This window comes from Staurois parvus, unplaced genomic scaffold, assembly GCF_062004578.1.
Source record: "Staurois parvus isolate SC_StPar_1 unplaced genomic scaffold, SC_StPar_1.0 ptg000207l, whole genome shotgun sequence".
Taxonomy (NCBI): Eukaryota; Metazoa; Chordata; class Amphibia; order Anura; family Ranidae; genus Staurois; species Staurois parvus.
In genome coordinates, this window is record NW_028318003.1 from 7,768,558 (window position 1) to 7,775,315 (window position 6,758).

Here is a 6,758-nt window from a genome sequence, read left to right on the forward strand (position 1 = left end):
GTGTGCTCGCTCCTGAGCGCCGCTCTCTGCATCCGTAAGACACAGCCGCAGTTCAGCCCCGCCCCCACTTTCTCCTCATTGGCTCACTAGCTGTGAATGACAGCAGTGGGAGCCAATGGCTCCCGTTGCTGTGTCTCAGCCAACGAGGAGAGAGAGACCTGGGATGGCCAAGGTTACCGTGCACATCGCTGGATCAAGAGGGGGCTTAGGAGAGTATTAGGGCAGGCTGTGGGGAGAGCAGTACACAAAAGGTTTACTATTGTATCCTGCTATGTAGCCAATAAAGAATTGTTCCAATGGGTGTTGTGGAGTAGCCAGCTTCATTGTATCAGAGGATTATTGCTACCTTTTGAAGGCATTTGGGCCAGAGTACTGGTTGCCAGTCTCCCAGGTAATCTGCGGTAGAGCATGCTTTTTTTGTTGGATGCGGGAAACCTTCCTGCTGGGACATTGTATTCTAACATTGGAGGAGTCAGTTGGACTCCTCTGCTGTCAGAATACACTGATCAACACTGTAGCCTCTTGGCTGCAGCTAAACTAAAAGGGTAAATGGATAATGTAAAAAAAATATATATATAATTAAAAAAATACAAAACTGATGAAGTGTGCAAAAATATATACGCTTCCTAAAGACGTCGAGGAGTATGAAACATGTAGGGACAGGGCCACTGAATGTAATGTCACTTCCACTCTGGGGTGGAACGCACATTGGCTCCATAGTGATTGTGAAGCAGTGGCACCGTCTTTTATATGCACTCTCTGGATCGGGACAGATTAATTTTTTTATCCACTCTGATGATTCTCCTGGGCTGCTGGTGGATGCAGCAGGAGAGGATATTTTAAAGTGCTTTAGAGTGTGGAGCAAATTGAGATGGAGAGAGGAATGGAGTTCTTACAATGATCTTTTTTTTGTTAAGGGGTCAGATTGCTTTGGTGAGTGAATCATGAGTGAATCACCAGCACTGGAGCACTGAAGTGGGTTTTTGCACAAGATTAGATGTTTTCTGCACCTTTCACATCATTTGCACAGAATTATGGACATTTTTATAATTTTAGTGTGTGTTTACATGTTTGGAATGACTCAGCTTACATAAAATTAGTCTTTTATGTGAAAATGTAAAGTTTACACAATTTGCACTTTGCACAGGCTTGCAGATATATATTTGCATATTATATCAGTTTTAAACTTTTTTTTGAATATTTGTAAAATTTGGACACATTTTAGGTCATTGTAGTGCTGCTATCCATTTCCGTTTTTCATTTAATTTTCGGTGGCACAAGGATTACACCTATTAGCAGCTGCTGGGTTTATTTATTTAGAGAGACCATCTATATCTAGGAGAATGCAGGTGCTGATTAATTTATTTTTTTGGCTGCACCACTGTTCGAACTTAAGTTTTCTACCAAGCCCATTTGTGAGCAGTCAATCTACTGATCCACTCTCAAGCAGCACCCAGATATAGGTGGATCAAAGTCTACCAGTCCCTGCTGAACTGGACAAATTCGATCCATCTATGACTAGCTTAAGGCTGTTAAAGAAAACTGAAAAATCACAGATATATTTGCTGGATCATCAGAATAAAGAAAAAAAATGCAGTTACCGCATAGTGGAACAAAACCTATTAATTTAGCATTTTTTCAAATCAGTTACATTCAAGGCATGCGGTGAATGATAACTGTTACAGTTCCCATCTGAACTGTCAAGTCATCAAACGGCTGGCTTCATAACTGATCACATGTGCAGCATCATGGCAACTGCCAATCAAACAGAGGCTAAGATGGTGGCTTCCTTGACTGTAAAATATAGGGTGGTTTAGTTCTGCCTTAAAGTGTAAAAAAACCTAAGTTAAATTATTCTTAAAATTTTCCCTCCCCCTCTTCCTATCTATTCTGTCTTACCTGTATAAAAAACATCTGTGCACTTATCTATTTTGAATCCATTCTGGTCCAGCCATGTGATCCCTCAGCTAATGACTCCCCTGTTTCATTGAGTGACTGCTGCAGGGAAGAGGAGGGAGTGCCGACTATGGCGTAGCCATGGGAGCTTCTGGGTGATGTTGCAGCTCCTAGAATTCCCAGCCATTGTCAACTGCTCACTGGACCGGACCTGCAGGATCACATGACCAGAGTACATTAAAAATAGGTAAGTACACAAATACACAGGACAGATGGGGAGACGGGAGGAAGCATTTTTAAGACTAGTTAGAATTGGGAATTTCTTCCACTTTAAGGACTGATAGGCTGCAGTATGTTACATATTTGTTTTTGGGTGTAACACCTCTTTAATTTATTTTCTTGGAGCCTGCAGAGAATTTGCAACCATTGTCAGTGGATCACGGGTTCAATGCACAGGGTCCTGCAGATTTTTCCCCAGGTCCATATAGAGATAGAGACTAAGGCTGGTCATACACTATACAATTTTCTGTTCAATTTCTGCCCAATTTCCTTTAGATTTACCTTCAACTATGTAGTGCAAGAGCTTGCCTAATTGGATACAATTGAAAGTGTTGTTAGGTTTGACCTCCTATTATATGGTTTTTGGTAAATCTAAACCAAAAATCTCAAGAAAATTGTATAGTGTATGGCCAGCCTTATTGTTATGGAGGAAGCAATCAACAGACTTCAGGTGTGGTGACTTCCCCGGAATTTTGCTCTGTTGAGATCTGTGAATCCTTTTGCAACAGTGACAGATGGGACTTGTAGTCCTACATTTACAGATCCCTGTGAATGGAGGACATGGCTGTGGGGACAGACATAGCCACACCAAATTCAAAATAATACAGAGTGCTGGGGAGAGAAGAACCCATGTAAGTAGGGGGGCAGGGTTTGAAGGTGGAGGGTTAGAGAATGGGACTTTTTTTATGCTACACCCTAAGGCCCTTTTACATGGAACAAAACTAATTGTGTTCAGTCTGAAGAACCTAATTGGACCCAGATGGGGAAAACTGTCTGACCACACTACTTAGCAACCAATGGATTGATTTGTTTTCCATTCGTTTTTATTAAGTTTTTGTATTTTTCATTCTTCAATACAATAGTACAAATAAGTACAAAACAGTACAGAAAAATATAAGAAGGGTATCAAAGCACGGTACGTTCATGAAGTTACATTCTTATACACGATATTACCAATGGATCGATTTGAATGGTACCTGGGGGGGTATAATGAAAAGAACATTTTTGGTAATGAGACTTCTTTAAAATTGTTTGTTTTATTTATATAACAGGCAGAATGAAGACAGACAGGAACATAATAACCCATACATGATATATTAGGGCCCCTTTCACACGGGGCGGATCCATTTTTCACATCCCCTGTCCACTGAACCCCTGCTGATCAGAGCAGAGTGGGCGGATGACAGGTCCATGTCCGCTCAGCTTCTGCAGAGCGGACATGGACACAGCCCTCTCTGCTCTGTGGGCAGTCGGATGTAAACGGACTGGCTGTTTATTTACACCCGACTGTTTTCCGATCCAATTTGTCCAGACAGAAAGGAATGGATCACCTTCCCCTTGTTTTTGCCAGATCGGATCAGAGGTCTGTTTACATCCACCGCTCCACAGAGGGGAATAGAGGCACTGATCGGGTCAGGCTGAAAAACGGACTGACAGACCCAATTGGACCGCTCATGTGAAAGGGGCCTAAGACAGAACAATGCACCTTGAATGAACCAATGGAAGAAAAAGTCATGAGGGACATGATAGTATTATAGTGTGGTAGTTATCTGGGTCCCAAGTCTTGTTATGTTTCTTAAGGGCATCATGTAACATAGCGGACAGATGCTCCATACTTTGTATCTCTTTGGTACGGCTAAGGAGTTCTAGTTTGGGCAAGGTCCAGGGGTGAAGTGTTTGTCTATTTTCCATTTCCATCAGACATCTCATAGTAGTTAGGATATGTGAGGTCAGTTTATTCAGAGACAACTATGACATTAGTCAGTAGTTGAAGGATGTACTGTAAGGTTCAGGTTCACCTTTGGCCATTTTATAACCCAATCCAAAATTGCACTGCCCTGCCCAGTGGTTTCCTACGTAAATACACTACTGTTTAGTTATTATGCACCAGTAAGAAAAAGCAGCTTTTCAGCATACAAGGCAATTATAATGACTCAGACATGTCACATAGCAGATGCCATCAGGCATAGCAGAAATCCACAGCAACACTACAGGCAGTTGCTGAAACGCACAGGAACAGTTAATGGTAATTGAACCCTAATGGCTCCTTCACACAGGCAGTGGTGAAAACAGAGGTCTGCTGCCCATCCATACTCTAACTCAGGCTGCTTTGTGTGAAAACATGGGCTACAGAGTCTTTTAACTTGGGCTGCAGAGCTTGACAGGTCCTGGGAGATGACCATAGCGCCTTCTGAACGCCTGTCAGCCACTGCTATTTCACCCTCTGAAAAGCTATCCATCATGGATTGCTTTTCAGAGCGCAGTAAGCACAGCTCTTGGAATCCCCCAGAAGATTTCTCTTGATTTGATCCGCATTCAGCAGAGAAACTGCGTAAGACGTATTTACCGTCTTTCTTTTGCAGGCAGAGTTTTTGAGGATTGTTTTAGATCTGACATGGTTACCGAGTGATATAATCAAAAGCCTATCCAATCCCAGGGTGATCTCCCTAGGAGGGTATGGTGAGCATATACACCCTAAGTACCTTACCCACTCATATAAAAATGATGGAAGAGCATAACCTCTTGAACCATACCTTGCTCACGTACATTTTTCAAGCAGCAGTGAAATAAAAACAGAGACTGCGGAAAGCAAAGAGAGCCATACAGGAAGGGCAGAAACAAGATCTTCCAAACATCGCTCCTGTTGGAGCTTGCCTAATTCTAGGTTCTAATATGCACCAATCATAAGACCCAATGGTAGGGTGCCACAACTGATAAAGAAAAATGCTCTTTATATTGGTGGTCAATGAGAAGAATACCCCCCTTACAGTGGTGGTGAGAATTCCACCCTTCCAGTTTAAAAGATCAATAGTGTCATGCCACTGGCTATTTAAAGTGGCGTTGGCCCAAGGAAAATACAGACATGGTCAAGTGGGAGATCAATCAGCCACAACTCAAGGAACCCCCACGCAACCGCTGGAGGAACCCTAGTTGAGAATGGCTGGTCTAAAGCCTATGTAGCACTTATCCCCACTGGAGCTGCTTGGTATGATAGGTTCTCTGTTCTGTCACAACCCTGTGAAACAACCTGTCCTCTCTGACACACTTGGTTGTATATATTTTTAAGGTTGCATACACATGTATCAATTAAGTGTTAGTATGCTACCACACTATATTAACATGCAGAAAATAGGCCACAGACTGCTTGATGGTGTAGCGCTACCCCCTTAAGAGCTGCTGAGTATTATGGGTCCCCTGTTCACTCTGAGCCTTATTTGGAGCACAATCCCTGCTGACAACATTGTATATTCTTGACCAGGAGAACCCCCTGGCTGTGAAACACAAAATAATCACACAGTTTAAAGTGAACAAATGCTCCGATTGTATTGCATTGTATAGTTACAGTAAAAGTAATGCAAACACAAAAGAAACAATGGTAGGTGTGTACATATATAAACACTCTAGAAAAAGAACATATACAGTACCACTTTAAAGTGTTACTAAACCCACAACAGTAAAATCAGTCTGTATATGCAGTAAAGCATGCTTGTTATACTCACTGTGGAACCTAAGGGGTTAATCCTCTGCATCGTGCAAAAAGGCTGTTTAGTCCTTTCTTCTCTGCCCCTCCTTTTGTTTAAATGTCCATGTCTTATTTCCTGATAAGCAAGACTGAACCCGTAGCCCTTATGCACATGCTCAGTTTAGTGTGTATTGCTAGAGAGGGTTTTTTTTTCTTGGGAGAGTGCATGTGATCAGCACAGGGCCAATCAGTACTGTCCAGACAGAGGTCAGGGGTTCTGCATCCTTCTAGAGCAGAAAGAAAACTCCTACAAGCTTTAACCAGTGCTCAGCTGAAGTCACAAGACTGCTCTAACTGCTGATGAGAAAAGGTATTTAGCAGTTTATATTTAGTACAATAATTGCACTTCCATGTTCTCTGTACTGTGGGAGACCAGATATAGTGAATGCAGGGTTCTGGGTTTAGTAACACTTAAAATAAATCTAATTGTCCTGCAGGACCAGAGTTTATACATTAATCACAGCACTTCAATTTTTTCTTTCCCAAAGTTAGCTGCAATAGATTATAAAGAAATATTGGGCTAACTCACTTGTGGATTCTCAATGACTAGAAACAGAATTTAACTCACAAGATAAATTTGCATGTAATAACATCCCCTCCTAGGTAAATAAATAGATTCTTCTGCGCACTTGATGGGGCCCTAGATGGTGCACATTAGAGCTGAAATCCTCTTTGGCTGGAAACAAAATCTCCTAAAAAGGGTACAGTAGTAAGAGAAGCTCTTCCTAAACTGATGGTAAGAAAAACTGGGGAAAGGTCCCTTTAACAAAGAAGAGGAATGAAAGAATTGTTAAAGTTAAAATAGTGGTGAGAGTAGACTCAAGTAGAACCGAATCCCTATAGTAGGTGAATTAGCTTGATGAAGAAAGTTCCTTTACAGCTGCAGGAGGTTTGACATGAGATAAATATAGTATTCCTTCTTGCAAGACACATGTGCAGTAGCAAGAGTCCTGCGTTCAGAGCAATGGGGAGACACTGAAACAGTAGGCTGCAATACGAAATGAGCTAGGAAGTCTGTGCCTCTTGAGTGGCAAACTGTGCTGAAATGTGTACTGAACTG